Source organism: Pongo pygmaeus, chromosome 8 (genome assembly GCF_028885625.2).
Source record: "Pongo pygmaeus isolate AG05252 chromosome 8, NHGRI_mPonPyg2-v2.0_pri, whole genome shotgun sequence".
NCBI classification, from domain to species: domain Eukaryota; kingdom Metazoa; phylum Chordata; class Mammalia; order Primates; family Hominidae; genus Pongo; species Pongo pygmaeus.
This window is the reverse complement of record NC_072381.2, coordinates 35,516,541-35,537,620: the sequence shown is the minus strand read 5'-3', so window position 1 is coordinate 35,537,620 and position 21,080 is coordinate 35,516,541. Positions and strand designations below refer to the sequence as shown.

Here is a 21,080-nt window from a genome sequence, read left to right as displayed (position 1 = left end):
CTTCTCGATTCTATGCTACTCATATTTGAAATTTTTGTTTTTTTTTTTCTGCCTGCTTACCTACAATCTTATTGGTAAATATAATCTTTTTGAACATCTTATAGTAATATATCTTAAGGAAACCAAATAATATAAGAATTTCTTTGAGGAGGTGGGGGGGCGGGGGAAAGCACTTCTTTACATTTCTTCGTCACGGTTTTTGTATATTGCTTCATTGCCCCTTGAATTATTTTCCAAGATCTAAGTATGTGTGGGTAAAATGCAACTGTTTTACATTTGTAACTTTATTATAGTTAAATGTGTTTCATCTTTTTTAAAGATGGAAGAAATCACACTACAATAGTATTTGTTATTTCTTTTCATAGTCAAAGCACATCTAAGTAAATTGAGTTGAGGCCACATCTTGACCCACTGATCATCTTGTTAAATTTCATGTTGCTTCCTAGCTCATTTAGCTTGTGAGGAACAGCATTTTAGGAGGCTTGATTTAGAAATTCTTTTCAGTAAAACCATACCTCTTCTCAATGAATGTTGTATAAAGTCAGCACAACCTGTTCTAAAGAGATTTATTACACTGTAGTGCAGAAAATATTGTAGAAATTATTATGGTGAACGTGTGACTTTAGGTAGCTTTTCTTTAAAAAAATATAACCTTAATTGTGGGGAAAAGCTCTCACTGTCATCCCTCAGTATTGCTTGGGGGTTGGTTCCAGGAACTCCTGCAGATACCAAAATATGAAGATGCTCAGTTTCTTATTTAAAATCGTGTAATAGTTTACATATAACCTGCACACATCCTCTTGTATGCTTTAAATCATCTCTAGATTACTTATAAGGCCTAATACAATGTAAACGCTATATAAATAGTTGTTATACTATATTGTTTTTATTAGCGTTATTTTTAATTTTTGCATTATTTGTTATTTTTATTTTCTTTTTCAAGTATTTCCAATATGTTGACATTCAATCCGTGGATTCAGTTTGAATCCATGAATGTGGAACTAACAGATAGGAAGACCAATGGTATTTAGTGTTACTACATTAGATATTTTTCACTAGTCTTTATAATCTTCTGCATTGCTGGATCACATTATTTCGTTTTTTATTACAGAAAATTTTAAACACACAGCTCAACTATCAGCTCTAACAATTATTAATTTATGGCTAATCTTGCTGCATCTATACTCCTACGAACTCATCCAACAGGATTATTTTGAAACATATTTCAGACCTCATGTCACTTCTTCTGAAAATGTTTTAGTATACATTTTCAAAACATGAAATGTTAAAAATAGTACTGTTTAATAACAAAATACTTAATGCTATATGTAATAGTGTTATTAAAATATCTGAATGTTTTGTAAATGTTGCTTTATATTTGGCTGGTTTAGAATCCACACAAAATCCACACCTTACATTTGATTGATATATCTCTTCGGATTCTTTTAATCTGTAGGTTGTTCCTCCTGCCTGACCCCTGTGCATGTGTTTCAGTTTCTGCATTGAAATCGGGCTTGCTTTCTCCTGCAGCTTCTTCCTGTCTTGACTTCGCTGAATCCATCCCTGTGGTAGCTACCATGTTCTATAACCTCGGTGTTTCTTATAAACTGATAGGTGGATGTAGAGTCTTAATATAACTCTGATTTGAATTTGTAATAATATTATCTCCAGACATTGTTGTATGGTTCCATCAGCAGATGGCGGGAGTGTGATTGTTCATCATTTCGTGAGCAGCCCCTGGTAATGATTACCTGGATCTTTTATCTGTCTACTTGTTATTACTGTAATTCCTTTATTTATTAGGGGAATATTTCTATAAACAGAAACTTTTCCTTCTCAGCTATTCTTGCCAGTTACTCTGAGGTATACAGTTCATATGGAAAGTGTAGGCCAAATGCTTAATTTCATCTCTTTATCAGTTTTTTGTTTCTTTTTTTTTTTCTTCTTCTCTTTTGAGACGTGGTTTTACTCTGTCACCTAGGCTAGACACCCAGTGCAGTGATGCAATCTTCGCTCGCTGCCAAGACCTCCTGGGCTCAAGCATCCTCCCACCTTAATCTCCCAAGTAGCTGGGACTACAGGTGCATACCACCGTGCCCAGCTAATTTTTGTATTTTTGTGGAGACAGGTTTTGCCATGTTGCCCAGGCTGGTCTCAAACTCCTGAGCTCAAGTGATCCACCCACCTTAGCTTCCCAAAATGCTGGTATTACAGGCATGAGCCACCATGGCTGGCCTCTTCCTTTATTGGTTTCAGAAAAAATAAGTTGGTTTTATAGAGCCACATCCTCACGGTTCATGTTTACTGTTTTTTTTTTTCTTTTTAAACGATATCATTAAGAACTCACAAACATCAACATAGTTATTATTGCAGCCAGTTGCATTATTCTTCTTACTGATGTTTCAGTTGCCCCACATTTGAATAGCCAGACCCCTCTAAGCTGACCTGAGAGCTGTTGGTAGCAGCATCCTCACCACCTGCTGTGACAGTGTGTTTCATGCTCTTCTAATGTATTTTCTGCCCCATACCTGGAATCAGTCATTTCTCAAAAGTAGCCTTGCCCCTATTAATGGGAAAGGGTATTCAGAGACCACTATTTGGAATCATTGCTTTTATTTTGCAAATGCTTAAAAGTAAGTTAACATCAGGAGCACCCTGGCTCTAAATTCAGTTTTCAGAGCTATGTCTGAAAATGTAGTGAGTCTACCCTTGATTATCTGAGTGATGAATCTTTCCAAGAGTACCAATAAATGTGGGTTCTCCTTGCCAATTCAGCTTTTCCTTTATTTGGACTCTGATGAACTTCTTACAGAACTGTAGACTGACGTTTCTGTGGGCACTGTGACTGTGTGTTGGATGAGGTCTTACTTGGCAGGTGTGAGAAGCAATGATGGGCAGATCTGCTTGTCTGCAGTAGGATGCCAGAACACAGTGACCACTGTGCTTGTGTTGAGTTGTGGGTTTTTGTTTGTTTTTTGTTTTTGCTTTTTTTGTTTATGAGTACAAATAGTTAGGAAGCAATGGCATCTCAATGAGTTTAACATTTTCTATTTGCCCCCGGCGAAATTGAGTGCCAGGAAATTGGGCTCAACCATTGTGTTGTCTTCAGTAGGCAAATTGGGGTGGGGGGCTGGAAGTTGGTCACAGGCATGGTGCTAAGTTTTGAAGAGGTTTTTCCTAGTGCGGAATGTCTGAGCATGAGCTTGGTCTTCCCTGACAGTGGAATCGGCTCCAGCTCTGCAGACCTTATCAGTCCTGTTACCAGTGCATCCTACATTTCATCTCCCAAAGCTGGCTTCATCAGTGATCTGTGAAGTGTGATGCGGAACCATTGAGGTGTGGAAAACGAATGGGGACCTTTGATCAACATGGGGATTAGGAGAACAACAATTATTAAAAAAAATCAGGACTTAACATATCTGTATTTTATTATCTCACATTGTAAAATTTCCTATTCCTTGTATATGTTTAATAATTTTTTATTAGTGGAATTGAGCATTTAAGTGATCATTAAATAAAAGTCCTATACAGCTGCATGCCCGGAAAGGTTTTCCTAACAGGGCTATGTTATCAGGAAAGTTTGGAGGCACTGGACCTGCTTTCTGGTCACTTTTTCTGCATCTTTTCTTGGGCAGTCTTTTGATCCATTCTCCAGTTTAGTCAAGTGTGATCATTTAATAATTCACATCTCTCTTCCTTCTACCTCCATCCTTAAAAACCTTCAGTAGCTTCCCAGTACAGTTAAGAATACTGGTATGTTTTGTTCAAGTGTATAAGAATTGTTTTGTGTCTTTGCAGTCTTGTCTCTTCTACCTCATGACTAGCACGCTGGGCCTCTGAATTTCTTGGATGAGTCTTCTTCCTGCTTAACTCTAGGCACTCTCTTTTCTCTTTGTCTGGTAAAACTTCTCTTTGGTGCTCTCCTGTCTAACCTTTCTTATGCCATAGCCATCTCTTCAGGTAACAGTTTCTTCAGTAGGTGTTTCTGGATTCCATAGAGTTGCTACATAATCTTGTAGCGCCATGTATTTTTGGTGACTAGGGGAGAGTAGGGAATTTCTGTGGGTTCTCTAGATCCACTGCTGTGTTGGGAAATGTTTAATAGCCAGCTCTCTGAAAACCACAGAAACCTGGCTTTGTCACATTTTCCCATTTCCATGGTGTAAATATGAGTATTATGGCCAGATTCAGGCTACCAAATTGATGTCACTGAATGTTGAGTTGGGATGAGATGCATGGTAGCAAACCATAATATGATATTTCCATGATAACAGATGGAGAAGATGCATCATGTGTGTAGATACTAATAAAATATAGTAAAATAATTAGAACATGAAGAGTTTTGAGTATTATCTTTGTTTTAATATAATTTAGTTGGAAGTTTATGTACTATAATTTTCTTTTCTTTTCTTTTCTTTTTTTTCTTTTTTTGAGACAGAGTTTCGCTTTTGTTGCCCAGGTTAGAGTGCAATGGCACTATCTTGGATCACTGCAGTCTCCGCCTCCCAGGTTCAAGTGATTCTACTGCCTCAGCCTCCCGAGTAGCTGGAATTACAGGTGCCTGTCACCACACCCAGCTAACTTTTGTATTTTTAGTAGAGATGGGGTTTTACCATGTGAGCCAGGCTGGTCTGGAACTCCTGACCTCAGGTGATCCGCCTGCCTTGGCCTCCCAAAATGCTGAGATTACAGGCATGAGCCGCCGTGCCTGGCCTGTATTATAATTTTTAATAATTTTATTTAACCATCAACTCTCAGAAATTCCTGAAAATTTAATAATTCTCTCTCATGCAATGGTATGAGCCAGGAGTAGAGATCCCCTGTGCCACACGCAGACAGGTCACATTTTTTTGAATTGATTGAAGACATTGGAATAAGATAATGTATGCATGTGCTTCCATTTCTGGGCATTTACTTTGCTTTGCATCATCAACTTATTCTTTTATAACTTGCATGTCTTGCATTGTACTAGCTTTTATATGAGGAGAAGTATGTATCACAAAGGGAAATATGCACAGATGCAGCCAGATACTCAAGACCACTCCAGTAGTGCAACTGATTGACTAAGGCATTAACATTGATCTAATGAAGTTCAATGGCAGGTGGTTGGCTCGGAAAAATGAATTATAATACATTAATCTTGCTTTGTGGATATACAAGGTAGACAGAAAAAATGGTAAACACTTTCTTTCTTGGAATTCCCATTTTGCTATTCATTCCCTAATTTACCTATCATTGAGAGGCGAATTATCAGAAAAACGCTTTAGCGATATTTGCCTGCAGCTACTAAATTGGTAGTTTTGACTGAATTACTTAATCAATTCGACCTAAGTTTCTAAATTGACTAAGCGTTTGACTGAAAAGATTCTTTGGAAGAAAACACAGATGATTTCACAAGATTATAGTGACATATTGTGTGAAAGTATAGATTAAGGGCACCCAACACATTCTGTTAATCCAAGTAAATGTTTCTGACAAGGATATAAGAGTAAATGCCATCAGGGTTACAAAAGCTGGCGTAAAATTTAGACATTTTAATAGCCATGTGGTAGGACATTTCAAATATTATTTTCTAAAGGTTAACTGTCAATATTTAGGTCCTATAAAGAAAAAGTTTTAAAATGCTTTAGAATATAGTATTTATTTTGTAAGCAGTCTTTCTAGACAGAACAGCCCTTCTATATTTTATTTCTAAAAATCAAAAGCTGTTAGGGCCAGAAGTTTTTAAGATAGAAGGTAAGCCCTTTTTGTTATAGATGAGGAAACTAGAGCCGCGCGTGAATGTGGACAGCCTTGTTCTGTTTGAATCTGTGTTTTGAAATGTGTGGTTTACCATGTGAATTAAGACCTGAGCAGGTACGAGCCTGTCTTTGCAGCAGATGATCTTCAGCCACATGCTTCATCCTATGCTAGCCTGTCACCCTGGATGACTCTTCTTTTTATGTTGAATCAATGTATGGTAATATTTGCAGAGAAAACTAAGGAGGCATATTAGAAATCTGTACTAATGTAGATACATTTTGTAAAATCAAATAAGATTGATCACCATCCCTACTTAATTCAGAGCAAAGGAAGGGAATCTAATTTTTCTATTTTTCCACACCTCGTTTGCTGTAATGAAAATGGCATTCTGCTTTGAATCATTTCCAAGGAAATGATTTTCAATATTGTTGTCTGTGACATTTTGACAATTAAAATGCATTTCTTAAGCCTACTGGAAATGCTGCGATGCTTTTTCTTGTTTTCATTTTTTTTTTTTTTTTCCCAGTGGTTCTATCTGTGCTTGTTGCCTAGGAAACCACAACTGGGTTGAATTCTGTTTGCCTGGTTGTCTGACAGACTGGCAGAGTTATGGATAAAGTTCTTGGCTTTAGAGTTGTAAAAGTGCTACTTAAATAACAGAAATGCTTTATCAATATTAAAGTGCTTTATCTCCTCAATTAAAAAGCAGCCAAGCATTTGTTTGGTTTTCTTAAAATGCTAAATAGAGAATTATTGTTTTCCTTGATTATTATTGAAATTTCCTGTTTTGTATACAAATTTGCAGTAGGATTTGAATTGTCACAGTGAGCTAGTTCTAAAGATAGCACTTTAATAAAAAAATGCTTCTGTAAATTTGTTTACTTCCTTGGGGAGTCATGTGCATGTGTTATCATTCCCAAGAGGGACAAACATAAACATATTTCATGAAAAAATTCAAAGAGGTGTTAGAAAATGCAGATTATTTTGCCCTATGTTTGATAAGTAGAAAAACAATTATTTCTATATAACTTTTTCAAGTTAGAAAGAAGTAGTGGAAATCCCTCAGATCTTTTCTGAGTGATTAAAAGTTAATAGAACTGAGAGTATATAATTAATGGTTATTTAATTATACTTTTCTCTAGCTAAATTCGGTGTCCTTGCTTAATACTAAAAAATTAATAACATTGCTTAATACTAAAAAAAGTTCAGAGAGATGTGTTTTTGCATGATCCTGTGACCACTAATTCCATGAAGCTGTAGAGCCCTTGAAATGAGGCAAGGGTAACTGAGGAGCTGCATCTAAATAGCCAATGTGGCTAGTGACTCCATCATCTGGGGACTTGATGGAAATGCAGTCTCAGGCCCCATCCAGACCTATTCATTCAGAATCTGTATTTTTCATGAGGTCCCTTAGGGCTGATATGCAATGCTCTTCTTATTGCTCTTCTAGAGCAGTCTTGGCTGCATGTTACAATGACCTGAAGAGCTTGTGAAAGTAATTCCTGGGCTTCTTCCTAGACCAAATTTCAGTATTTCTGATGGGCATCCTGGAACCAGCATTTTACAGAGTATTCCCACATCATTTTAATGACTGGTGAAGTGTTAGAACCACATATATAACTCAAAGAGTATACAAACAAGTGTGACATTTGGATGGGGAGGTCTTAAGTACTGCCCTGGATTTTCCACTTTTTGTTGAGGTTAATATAGGAGCGGTGTATGTAAGAAAGAGTTAGTGTGTACTGAGTGCTAAGGATATTATCTTAAATTGACTAAACGTTTGACTGGGAAGACTCTTGGTGAAAATATACAAGACTGTATTGACAGGCTGGGCGTGGTGGCTCATGCCTGTAATCCCAACACTTTCGGGAGGCAAAGACGTTAGTGACATACTTTGTGAATGTGTAGATTAAGGGCACCCAACGCATTTCTGTTAATCCCAGTAAATGTTCCTGACATAGATATGAAGCACGAGCATTTTGTTTTGTGTACGCATACCCTCTCTCTCTGTCTCTCTCTCTCTGTATGGTGCCCTTCCTTCAATGTACCACTCCCCATTTCTTCTCACAAATCCCCTAATAATAAAATAAATTGTGATGAATTTTCTCTTTGCTTGTCTTAGCTAAAGGGAACTTATTTCATTCTTAAAATTTTTTTCATGGTCTTTCTTTTTCCCTGTGAAGAACGATTACAAGATCCAAGCACGAGATGAGTCATTGTCTAATGAATAGTGTCTTTTCTTCCAGCTCTGACTTGCAGTGTGGTTGAGTTCAGCTAATGTGCATTTACTGCACTCCTACCGTGTGATGGCAGTGATGGTAGATGTAGGTGAGAAAGGTGCAAATAAGCCAGAGTCTCTTTCTTTCAGTTCTTGGTGTTCCTGGATTTCATGCATACTGGATAGGAGCATGTTTTCTGTGGCTTGATACTGAGGCTTGGATTTTTATCTCCACTAATTATTGTTAGATTAACTTTTGCCAGGATATCTTATCTCTGTAACACCAAGTCTTCATACCTGTAAAATAGGAATACCTATAAAATGGGAATAATAATAGAACCTATTTTATAGCCTTATTCTGAGGATTTGATCAGTCATGACATTAAGGTTCTTAGCATATACATAACCCATAGTAAATGCTCAACAAATGTTAGTGATTACAGACTTAATTGGCTTATTATAAATGATCAAGGCATGTTTACTTTTACATTGATCTTTCCTTAAGGAGGAGAATGAATGGTTTAGATTAGCTATGAAAGATGTCTGCACTTTGAAGGTAATATAAACAGACATGCAGCCATATGTTTCAGAGCCATGAAGTCTTATTGCCGCCTTGGAGCAACCAGTTGGTGCCAAATGGCTTTATTAATCGCCAGTGTGTACAGGGTTGTGTGGTAAGGAATTAATTTGAAACTGGAACAGTTAAGACAGAGAAGTGGATAATGAGCCATTTGAATGTTTTTAAAGTGCTTCCGTCATACGCCCCCTGTAGAAAATAAAGCTTTTCAACTTCCGGCAGCATCCGATCCTTTACTTCATTTTCTTTCCTAGCACTGATGTCCTCATGGCATAGTCTATGTTCACATGTGTATTCTTTGTCCTGTCCTCACCAGAATGGAACATCCTGGAGGGATTATTGGCCTTCCAGTTCAAACGATTCTTCTGCCTCTTGCCTCAGCCTCCCTAGTAGCTGAGACTACAGGCACACACCACCACGCCCAACTAATTTTTGTATTTTTAGTAGAGACAGGGTTTCACCATCTTGGCCAGGCTGGTCTAGAACTCCTGACATCACATGATCTGCCCACTTCAGCCTCCCAAAGTTCTGAGATTACAGGCTTGAACCACTGCGCCCAGCTGTAGATATTTGTCTTTGAAAGAAAGACTTTTTAAACCTCCTTAGAAAGCTTTTAGTGGGGTGGGCAAGAGGCGGGGGCCATGCCCATGGCATGCTAGGCTGTGGGCGCTGGCTGCTGGGAACCCAGCGGAGCGTGGCCGCGCATGGCATGCTGGGCTGTGGGCGCTGGCTGCTGGGAACCCAGCGGAGCGTGGCCGCGCATGGCATGCTGGGCTGTGGGCGCTGGCTGCTGGGAACCCAGCGGAGCGTGGCCGCTCATGTGTGCTGAAGGGAGAGGTGGCCGCAGAGATAGCGTGTTCCTCATGATCCAGCGCCGCTGCATCACCATCTTCACAGATGCCAGGGTGTCTAGCATGGTGTTTGAGTTGAAGTGCATCGTCGAGGGCATCCTCAGCAGCTGTACAAGGATGACCAGCTCTTGGATGTTGGCAAGACGCTGGGCGAGTGTAGCTTCACCAGCCAAAGTGTACGGCCACAGCCCCGGTCACAGCGCTGCCGGGCTTCCAGGCGGACGACGCCCTTGAGGCCCTGCCCATCCCATGGTTAGGAAGCCCCAGGACACAGGAAGCAGTGCCCATGAGCAAGCCATGCACAGAGGGCACTCTGCCTGTCCGTGAGAGGCCCACTTCCCCCAGTAAAAGAGATTTAGATGTTGGGGGCAAAAAAAAAAAAAAAAAAAAAAGGGTTTTAGTACCATGAAGATTCATGTGCATCCCAGTGCCTGTGGTCCCAGCTGCTCAGGAGGCAGGGGTGGGAGGATCCCTTCAGCCTGGGAGGTTGAGGCTGCAGTGAGTCCGGATTGCACCACTGCACTCCAGCCTGGGTGACAGAGTGAGACTCCGTCTCAAAAAAAAAAAATAAAAAAATAAAAAAATAAATAATAAATAAAAATAAAAAATTCATGTGCAAGATGAAAAGCCCAGCTTTGATAAAAATGAAGTATGGAGATTAGAGTGGAATTTAACACCTCATAGTTGTAGAGAGGCTTGCTGCTGTGAAGTAATTGTTGATGGTCAACATACACTGGGATAATTATAAAATCTTGTAAAGTGCAGGAGCTTCAAACGCACATCCTGAGGTGACAGAAAACTGGCAAATGAAATTGGCAAATTGCTAGTCCCCAGGTAAGAGAAAAAGATTACGCTTTTATATAGTATTGTGGAGTAAAGGTTATAATAAAGAAATGGGGGAAATAGTGCTTGACAGTTACTGCTGTACTTGAATCCTTAATAAAATAATAGAAGACAAATGTCAAAGGAGAGGGCATTGAGCATTTAGAGAATATCTTCAGTGCAATCAATAGTCAATGTCAATTTTTGAAAGACAAATTACTTGTTAGATGAAGTTATAATTTTAAAATTTAATTACATGATTGTTGAACTAAATTGGTAAAATGGAAGTGATATGAGGAATTTGGTGTAGATATACCTATAAAATTATATGTGAAGAATTAATTTAGATTGACTCCCACTCAGATATTCTCATAAGGGAGTCAGCACTGCATGAAGGACCATAGTGCAAAATTAATAGTTAAAAAAAAAAAAAAAAAGTAAAACCTGGATGGGATTTCTAGCCAGGGAGTTTATCACCAGTATTTGAAGCGGCAATTCTTTGTCCTTTTCCTGGTAGAAAACCCTTTTTTTTTTGTTCTCTGGGGCCTTCCAACATCTGTAATTGTTTCTTTGCTACAGAGATTGCCCTTTGAATACTTGAGACAATCAATGTGAAAAGGAGAGAGATAGATGGAAGTCCTGTACCTCTAGATGGAAATCATTCATTTTCTTAATTTATTTATACAGTAACACTTTAACAAACATTTTCTCAGTGTCCTTTGCTGGATTAAAAACTGGGGGTAGAATCACAGAATTTAATGAGGCAGACAGATGAGAAAGTACCAGATCTAACAAGTGAAATCAAGCATGATTTCACTTAGGCTGTAGAAACCTGTTAAACTTCTCAGAGATGGCAGTGCCTGCCTGGCCGACCTTAGAGAAGAGAGTGGGTGAGAAGAGGCCCAGAAGAGAGAACTGGGAAGCCTCTTTGGCCTTCTGTAGTTGCAGAGTGTTCCAGTTGAGTGTAAGGATTCAGAGACATTGTTCAGCTCACAGAGGGTACTCTAATGGTATTGTGCCCCAAGCAGACCGAAAATTCTGAGTTATGACGTCTGATTTGTGGTTTAGAAAAGGTATCATGAGTGCTTTGTAGAGGATGACTTGGAGACGGCCAAGCCTGGAGGGATAGAATAAATCAAGCTGAGAAATGATGAGGATCCGTGACTGCCAGTATGAAGTTCACATTTTTAAAAATCACAGCTGAATTATATATGTGTACATATATAATATATTTATTTTATATATAGCAATTATGTGTATATAGCATGACATAGCCCTGTTGCTCAGAGTCACAAAAGGGTAATGGTCACTCAGACCAGCAGCACTGATGTCACCAGGACACTGAAATGCAGAATTTCAGATCCTACCCATTCCAGACCTACTGAAGCTCTTTAACAAGATTCCTAGGTGGTTTCTCTGCACATCAACATTTGACAGTCTCTGACTTAGAAGACACTGAGTTGCCTCATCCAGAGCTACCTTGCTTGCTTTGTCACCTTCCAGTCACATTGTTTCCAATCACACTGGTACAGCCATACCGAATTTCTTGTAGTTTCTTTAATTCTCTTGAATTTCAGTGTCCGGCTTTTGCACCTGCAGTTTTCTCTGCTCATGTATTCTCTTCCTCCTGCCCCATTCATCTGGCCAGGCACCACCACCATTGCCCTGAAACAAAACCAAAACAGGACTGTAAACAAAAAATAAAATTCTAAGACCCCTAACCCACTGAATGGACCCATTCTTGGCCAAGAACATACCAAAGTAAACCTGAAAACTAGTTCAGGCCATGATGGGAAAGGGGGATTGGATGTACCTTTTTGTACCTTCCTCCCTTTGGAATTCAGGTATTACTGACCAGCATTAACATTAAAACAGGCTGGCTCGCGCCTGTAATCCCAACACTTTGGGAGGTCATGGCGGGAGGATTGCTTGAGCCCAGGATTTTGAGACCAGCCTGGGCAACATGACACTGTTTCTACAAAAATAAGAAAATTAGCCAGTCATCATGGCGTGCACCTGTAGTCCCAGTTACTTGGTAAGCTGAGGCAGGAGGATCGTGTGAGCTGGGAGTTCAAGGATGCAGTGATCTGTGATCCTGCCACCGCTCTCCAGCCTGGGTGACAAAGTAAAACCCCGTCTCAAAAGAAAAAAAAAACAACAACAAAAAACCCAAAACATTAAAACAGCCACCTTATAGTCTCTTTGTAGCAATAAAATATATAACAAAATGACAGGTAGCTGGACCTTAAAGAAATCAAAGTATTTTACCCCAAAATATATTTCTTTGATGTATTTTGAAATGGCTTCGCAAATCTCTCTCGTAAGGAGTCTGGCACCTTTTTAAGTCTGATTAAAAATCATTTACCATCTATTCTCCCTGAAGCCTGCTACCTGGAGGTTTCATCTGCATAGTAAGAACCTTGGGCTCCACAACCCCTTATATTAACCCAGATACTCCTTTCTGTTTATTCCAGATCTTTAGATAATAACCTAACTCTTTCAACCAATTGACAGTCAAAAAGCTTTGAATCTATGACCCGGAATCCCTTGCTTCATTGTCCTACCTTTCCAAACTAAACCAGTGTATACCTTACATGTATTGATTGATGTCTGCTTATAACTTCTGTTCCCTAAAATGTATAAAATCAAGCTGTAACAAATCACCTTGGGCAATTGTTCTCAGGATCTCCTGAGGCTGTGTTGGGGACATATCTTTAACCTTGGCAAAAATAAACTTTTTTTTTTGAGACAGAGTCTTGCTCTGTCTCCCAGGCTAGAGTGCAGTGGCATGATCTTGGCTCACTGCCGCCTCTGCCTCCCAGATTCAAGGGATTCTTGTGCCTCAGCCTCCTGAGTAGCTGGAGTTACAGGTGTGCACTACCACGCCCGGCTAATTTTTGTATTTCTAATAGAGACGGGGTTGCACCATCTTGGTCACACTGGTCTCGAACTCCTGACCTCAGGTGATCTGCCTGCCTTGGCCTCCCAAAGTGTTGGGATTACAGATGTGTGCCACTGTGCCCGGCCTAAACTTCTAAATTGATTGAGACTTGTCTCAGATACTTTTAAGGGCCTGGCCTCTGTGGATATGACAGTGAAAGGTGGGGTTGTCTAGGAGTGGGTTGCCAATGAGGAAGAAGGTCCTAAAACCTAGGAGGGCAGCGTGGCAAACACAATGACACAATCTGGCAGCCACGAAAGGAGCTTGTGGAGGAGTGGTCAGAGACTTTCCACAAGAGGTGGCCTGCAGGAGAATGCAAAAGGTTCATAGGTAAAATTTAGCAGTTATTTTTCACTTGAAGTCTTTGCTAAAGCTCTTAAAGACAGTGCCTCTCTTAGATGTTCCTGTAGTGCTGTGTACTTATGAAGCAGCAGGATCACACTGAAGTGCTGGATCGTGTCCACCTTCTCCAGGGCACTGAAAACTTCACGAGGGCAGAGACCAGGTCTATGTTGTATACTATGAGATCCTAGGGACATGGAGCTCAAAAATATGGGTTGATAAAGGGAAAGACGTTTATGGCACTCTTGGCAAAACAACAACGACAAGAAACAACAACAAAAACTATGTTAGTTGAGTACTGGAGAGGAGCAATGAAACAGCACACTCCTGTCAAAAGATTGCCTATGAGGAAAAAAAGCACAAGAGCAGTATCTGGAATGGAATCTGATAGAGGGAGTGGTATAGTTCCTTTAAAGATTTATAAGAGTCGTTCATTTAGCAAATATTTACCTAAAATTCTCATGCTTTGTGAAGTCCATATTTGTGATTTTAGCTGTTCGCTAAAATTTATTTGTAGCTCCTAAATTAATACTCGGGGCACCTTTGTGCTCATTCATGAACATGTGTTGGATGCAAACAGTTTGAGTCACTTGACTAATATGTTTCCAGTTGAGGTTGAAGAATGGGAAACTGCCTTCGTGCTCTGGTTTTCATATTTTAAAAAAGTGTCCTTTTCATGGGCTATTTGGTGCCATCTTTTTCGTGCTTTTTGCTGGTGACTTTGCTGTTAAAATGGTGCCCAAGCATAAGACCAACATGCTGTCTAGCATTCCTAAGCACAGTTAGCCTGTGATACACCTTCCGGAGAAAATACTTGTATTGGGTAAGCTTTGTTCAGGTATGAGTTATAGTCCTGTTGGCCGTGAGTTTAATCAACAATATATATTAAGTAAGATGTCTTTATACAGATCACACCTAAGGTAAGGCCCTGTATTGAATGGTGAACAACAGGTTTGTGGTCACAGGCTCTACCTAACCTTGTAGTTCTCCTAGGAGCAATGGTTGAGTATTTGCTAATTCAGTGTTTACAGTTACTTTATATAACATAACTATTGTGCAAAACTAGAATCAACCGTATTTAGTTTTCCAGGCACTGTTTTGGGCACTGAGGGTGAGACAGTGAGGAAGAAAGATACGTTCTATCCCCTTGTGGGTCATACATTCTAGCTGGGGCTGTTGGCCATATGGAAATAGAAAGGTAGCACATCTCCTGCTCAGCACATGTATGAGGAAAAACAATATTGTAAATAACAATAACATAAGCCTCCCCGCTTTTTTCTGTTTTCTCTCTCTCTCTTTTTTTTTTTTGGTGACAGAGTCTCACTCTGTTTTCCAGGTGTGAGTGCAGTGGCATGAAATGGGCTCACTGCAGCCATGACCTCCCAGGCTCAAGCAATTATCCTGCCTCATCTTCCAGAGTAGCTGGGACCACAGATGCGTGCCACTGTGCCTAGCTAATGTTTGTATTTTTTGTAGAGACGAGGTCTCACTATGTTGCCTAGGCAGGTCTTGAACTCCTGGGCTCAAGTGATCCACCTGCCTCAGCCCTCAAAGTGTCTTTTTTCTTTCTCATATTTTGTTCATTTTTGTTTAACATCTGCAAGAGAAACACATTTTTGTTTGTTTGTTTTCTGAGGTGGAGTTTCGCTCTTCTTGGCCAGGCTGGGGTGCAATGGTGCGATCTTGGCTCACCGCAACCTCTGCCTCCCGGGTTCAAGCTATTCTTCTGCCTCAGCCTCCTGAATAGCTGGGATTACAGGCATGCACCACCACACCTGGCTGATTTTTTTTGTGTGTTTTTAGTAGAGACAGGGTTTCTCCATGTCGGTCAGGATGGTCTTGAACTCCCGACCTGAGGTGATCCACCTGCCTTGGCCTCCCAAAGTGCTGGGATTACAGGCGTGAGCCACAGCACCTTACTTTTTTTTTTAATTTTAAGGAAAATAGCTCACTCTTACCTGCTCACATGCCCCTCTATCCTCCCTCTAACTTGCTTCTTTTTTCTTCTCTCAGTTTCTTTCCACCTTATATTCCCCTGGTCTCAGCTTCAATCTCCTCATTGCTCATTAAGGTATGTTTCTGAAAGTACAAAAAGAATCCAGAAAAATAATTCCATAATACTCTCTCAGTGAAAGTTTCTGGTACCAGGTGTGTAAATACCTTTAGTTATTTTCATCTGGGCTTCTCATCTTATTTAGTACTCTTCTAACTGTCCCTGTTGGACATTTACTAACATTTGCCTTTTACCTGTCCTGAGCCAATCGCTGGAGAGTAGCAATCTGTTAGAGGATTTGTTCCCTTTTGAATGGTCAGAGGCCTGGGGCAGGGGCTCACACCTGTAATCCCAGCGCTTTGGGAGACCGAGACAGCAGGACTGCTTGAGGCCTGGAGTTTGAGACCAGCCTTGGTAATATAGTGAGACCCATTAATTTAAAAAATAAAAACATTAGCCAGGTCGGGCATGATGACTCATGCCTGTACCAGCACTTTGGTAGCCTGAGGCGGGAGGATAACTTGAGGCCAGGAGTTCAAGACCAGCTTAGACAACAAAGTGAGACCCTGTCTCTACAGAATATAAAAAAATTAGCTGGGCGTGGTAGGGGGCACCTGTGGTCCCAGCTACATGGGAGGCTGAGGCAGGAGGATTCCCTGAGCTCAGGAGCTCAAGGATGGGGTGAGCAATGATGGTGCCACTGCAGTCCACTTTGGGAGGCAGAGTAAGGTGCTGTTTAAAAAAAAAAAAAAAAAGAAAAATTAGCAGGGCATAGTGGTGTGTGTCTGTAGCTGGGCATGGTGGGGGGCACCTGTGGTCCCAGCTACATGGGAGGCTGTGGCGGGAGGATCGCTTGAGCCCAGGAGTTAAGGCTGCGGTGAGTTAGGATTGTACCACTCTACTCCCATTTGGGAGACAGAGCAAGACCCTGTCTCAAATAAATGAATGAATGAATGGTCAGAATGGGATTCACTTCAGAGTGATTTTTTTTTTTTCTACTTTTCTACAGTAAATGACTCTCAACATCTTGGCCCCATATTTATTAGTTTTGAAAATCACTAGGATAATGATGTCTAGTTAGATGCTAATCAAATATTTATTGGTTGAAGTAGCCAGATGGTATCTCTACCATAGCAAAATAGGGACACCGAAATATATATAACAGAGGAAAAGTCATTGTTGTGAACTGCTTTCCGTTTGCTCTCTGGGTGGCCAGATCACTCCTTAATGTGTCTGGCAGGGGCTCAACTAACTTTTCCCCTGAACTGTACTGGCTTAGCAAAGGACCTGGGAATAGTACATTTTTATGCACAGGATTCAGTAGCCAATGCCTGTTTTGATAAGTAGCTGGTCATTTACATCATTGCCTCAGGCCAGGTCCTTCCCTCTCGCCTGAGAGGCAGGAAGAGAGAAGTCAAAGGCTTTTCACCTCTGATGTCCATTTCTTATGCCCCTTAACCACTCTGTTCTACCCTGGGGATGAAAGGAAAGGAGTCCCTGAACACACACTGGGGCCTACATGAGGGTGGAGAGAGGGAAAGGGAGAGGGAAAGGGAGGAGGGTGATGATATAAATAAATAAATAAATAAAACAACTGTTGGATACTATGCTTATTACTTGGGTGGTGAAATAATCTGTACACCACACCTGTGACACAAAATTTACCTGTATTAGAAACCTGCAGGGGCTGGGCGCGGTGGCTGACACCTGTAACCCCAGCACTTTGGGAGGCTGAGGCGGGTGGATCACCTGAGGTCAGGAGTTTGAGACCAGCCTGGTCAACATGGTGAAACCCCATCTCTACTAAAATTACAAAAATTATCCAGGTGTGGTGGCAGGCACCTGTAATCCCAGCTACTTGGGAGGATGGGGCAGGAGAAGAGCTTGAACCCGGGAAGCGGAGGTTGCAGTGAGCCGAGATCACGCCACTGCACTCCAGGCTTGTGACAGAGCAAGACTCCGTCTCAAAAAAAAAAAAAAAAGAGAAAAAGGAAAAGAAGCCTGCAGATGTACCCCTGCAGCTAAAATAAAAGTTTAAAAATAAAATATTGGAATACATCTATTTAAAAAACGAATTGGGAAGTATTTTTGTTCCTGACTGATATATCTTCGCCAACTTTAAAACATTTTGTTCCTACTTTGTTGGGGTGTGTGTCTAGAGTGGATGTGTTATAAAAATGAATAGAGTCAATACTTGTCCTCTAGTTGAATAACTGGCCGATGCTATTAAAAGTAGAAACAGGTTGGGCGAGGTGGTTCATGCTGGTAATCTCAAGGCTTTGGGAGGCTGAGATGGGAGTTTCACTTTGAGGCCAGGGGTTTGTGACCAGCCTGGGCCACACTGTGAAATCCTGTTTTTACAAAAAATAAAAAATTAATTAACCGGGAGTAGTGGTGTCCACCTATAGTCTCAGTTACTGGTGCAGCTGAGGCTGGAGGAGCACTAAGCCCAGGAGTTCCAGGCTGCAGTGAGCTGTGATCTTGCACTGCACTCCAGCCTGGGTGACAGAGCAAGACCTTGTCTTTAAAAAAACAAAAAAGGAGAAGCAAGGTGCAGTAGGAGAAAGAGGCAGAGGAATTTTACTAGTACGTCTGAGCTGGATTGTTTCCTTTGATCTTCCACACCTATGTGTGCTCTGCTCCATATGCCAAGAGGCCAGCCCCTCACACTGACTGTCCAGGCTCTATGCCATCTGCCTTGTGCCTGCAAGGACTGCAGCAGCAGGGCATTGACAGAAGTGGAAAGATGGAAAAGGCAGGCTTATTCAGCCTTCCTGGCTGCGGCTTTTGTGTAGCTGTGGCCCTCTGGGGAATGTCACAGCTCCCCTTGCCTCATGTGAGCAGAGGGCACTATACCCTTTGTTGTCATTCCTTAATCCTGCCATATATTAGAAACAGTCTTTCTGCTAAACTGTCCTCAGAGACCCCTCTCTGAGTCCGCAAAACACTTGGTGCCAGGACACAAATACTAGATCTGATGGGTTGGAGGGGGTGCTGTCATTTGAGGAGGACTTGTAGAGTATGGGACACACTGAAGTGGGTGGAGAGGAGGGCAAAGGTTCCTGATAATGGAAGTTGCAGCACTGGTGCGCCATGCAGTTGTCTACTGTGGTGCATGTTCAGGGAGCTGTCTGTGTGGACAGGCTACAGGGCACCGGCAGTGGCTGTAAGGGCTAAACATTGGGTGATAAGAAGAATATTATCGGAAGTAATGTTAGGAAGCTACCCTAAGTCTCAATTGTGGTAGGCCTTGACATTGAGAATTTGCACCTGGGATTTTGTTTAACTCTTCGTGCTTTAAAAAAAATTTAAAGGCTGGGCGCTGTGGCTCACGCCTGTAATCCCAGCACTTTGGGAGGCCGAGGTGGGCGGATCACGAGGTCAGGAGATAGAGACCATCCTGGCTAACACAGTGAAACCCCGTCTCTACTAAAAATACAAAAAATTAGCCGGGCGTGGTGGCAGGCGCCTGTAGTCCCAGTTACTCGGGAGGCTGAGACAGGAGAATGGCGTGAACCCGGGAGGTGGAGCTTGCAGTGAGCCGACATTGTGCCACTGCACTCCAGCCTGGGCAACAGAGCAAGACTCTGTCTCAAAAAAAAAAAAAAAAAAAAAAAAATTAAATTTGAGCTAATTATAGAATCTCATGCAGTTATAAGAAATGATACAGAGAGATTCATTTGAATGTTAAGATTTTGAGAAAATTTCCTGTTCTGTCACAACCACAATATTAACATTTATATAACATTAATATACAGCCTTTATATAAAATGTATACAATCTTATTCAGATTTCCTCTTGTACTCAGGTGAGTGTTTAGAAGATTTTTGATCAGAGTGGTTATATTGTCAGTTTCAGAGTGAGAATTGTAATGGTATAGATTTAATATGCCTCAGAAAAATGCTTGGCTTTTGGATGGAAACATTAATATGTCATTAGAAAATTGCATATATTCATGCCTGTAATCCCAGCACTTTGGGAGGCCCAGTTGGGTGGATCACCTGAGGTCGGGAGTTTGAGACCAGCCTGACCAACATGGAGAAAACCTGTCTCTACTAAATACACAAAATTAGCTGGGCGTGGTGGTGCATGCCTGTAATCCCAGCTACTCGGGAGGCTGAGGCAGGATAATTACTTAAACCTGGGAGGCGGAGGTTGCAGTGAGCCGGGATCGCACCATTGCACTCCAGCCTGGGCAACTAGAGTGAAATTCCGTCTCAAAAGAAAATTGCATATATTTTTTCCCCTTGACTTTATTTTCCCTCCTTATGTGTGTTGGATTCAGTGCAACCATTGAAAACATCCCGTTATCCACAGAAATGTATCTTAAACTTACCATTAAATCTCCTGTTGTTTCAAGTGCAACATATAGGCATCTTGTACTTTTGATGTGTCTTATTTTTGTCTGGATAGCAATGTGATTAGATCTGAATTGCACAGAACACGGAGTCAATTACCAAGTACTCCCGATGCAGCTGGGTCTTCCTGGAGTATAGCGATTGACCTAGCTCTTAAACTATGTATGTGGTGCTCATTGCACTTATCTGTAAAATGTAATATTTCAGTTTATCACTAAGCATCTTCCAACCATAGTATCCTGTATTTATTGCTTATATAGAAAAAAATATTTAATAACAAGGTGATAAGATTCATTTTTATATCCTTCTCTCTGAGTCATTTGTTGCTTTTCAAAGCTTGTTTCTTGCCCTGCCTTCCACAAATTTCTTCCAAAGATTCTAGGAAATAAGTGAAATATGGATAAATACCTTTATGAAAAAGAGTAACACATATCTGAAGGTTGGTTTTGCAATTGTGATGACAGGTTTGTATCCCCACAGCATGTGATAATAACTTGGTTCTTCCCATGGTTAGATGTCTCTTTAGGAAATGTATAATTGTCCTGAAGATGGGAGAGAGACAGTTTTCATTTTGCATGAAGAGTAATTTTGCTGTTTGTATCATAAGTTCTAAAAGCACACATGTAACTGCATATTATATTTAGATTCGATTAAATACCTTGATGATTTATGCCTATCTTCTTGGCAGAGGTTTATTCATTGCCTTAAGTGGTTAAATAGTTGAAAAATGACTTGAAGAATGAAGGAAGAGAGACATTGGGCAAGTTGATGAGAAGAAAGGGTGGGATATTTAACAGTTAAAAATGTATATGTCTGCCCTTTGGTATTTGCTCTAATTCATAATTAGATCACCATTTCTTCCACTTATTTAAAAGGCACCTTACCTAGAGAGAGACATCAATATTTACAGTGCATTAGTGCCGTGGAGAATTTCAGATCTTGTGGTGAAGGTTTATTGCTGTTTTATCCCCTCTTCAAAGCAGTGTACACATCAAACAGTCTCCACCCTCATTCTGGACTCAGTGACATCGCACCAGTCGCTCTGTGCTTCATGCAGCAGCTTAATTATTGAAGATCCTTGTCTTTGAATTTTCTTTTTAATATTTCAGAGGATATACTTTGAAAATCTATGTATTAAATAAATCAGAAGATTATGGGATTAGAAAGTTTTATCATATTTTAAAATGCATAAATTTTGCTAAAATTTGAGATAAGGAGTGGCCATAATGTGACCAA

General features: G+C 40.7%; 1 protein-coding gene and 1 pseudogene across 37 annotated transcripts in view; both read left to right on the top strand.

The window, feature by feature from the left end:
• PARD3 (par-3 family cell polarity regulator) overlaps positions 1 to 21,080 on the top strand; it is a 710,416-nt gene that overhangs the window by 322,094 nt on the left and 367,242 nt on the right. The window lies entirely within an intron of this gene.
• LOC129006472 (elongin-B-like) lies at positions 9,013 to 10,611 on the top strand (annotated as a pseudogene).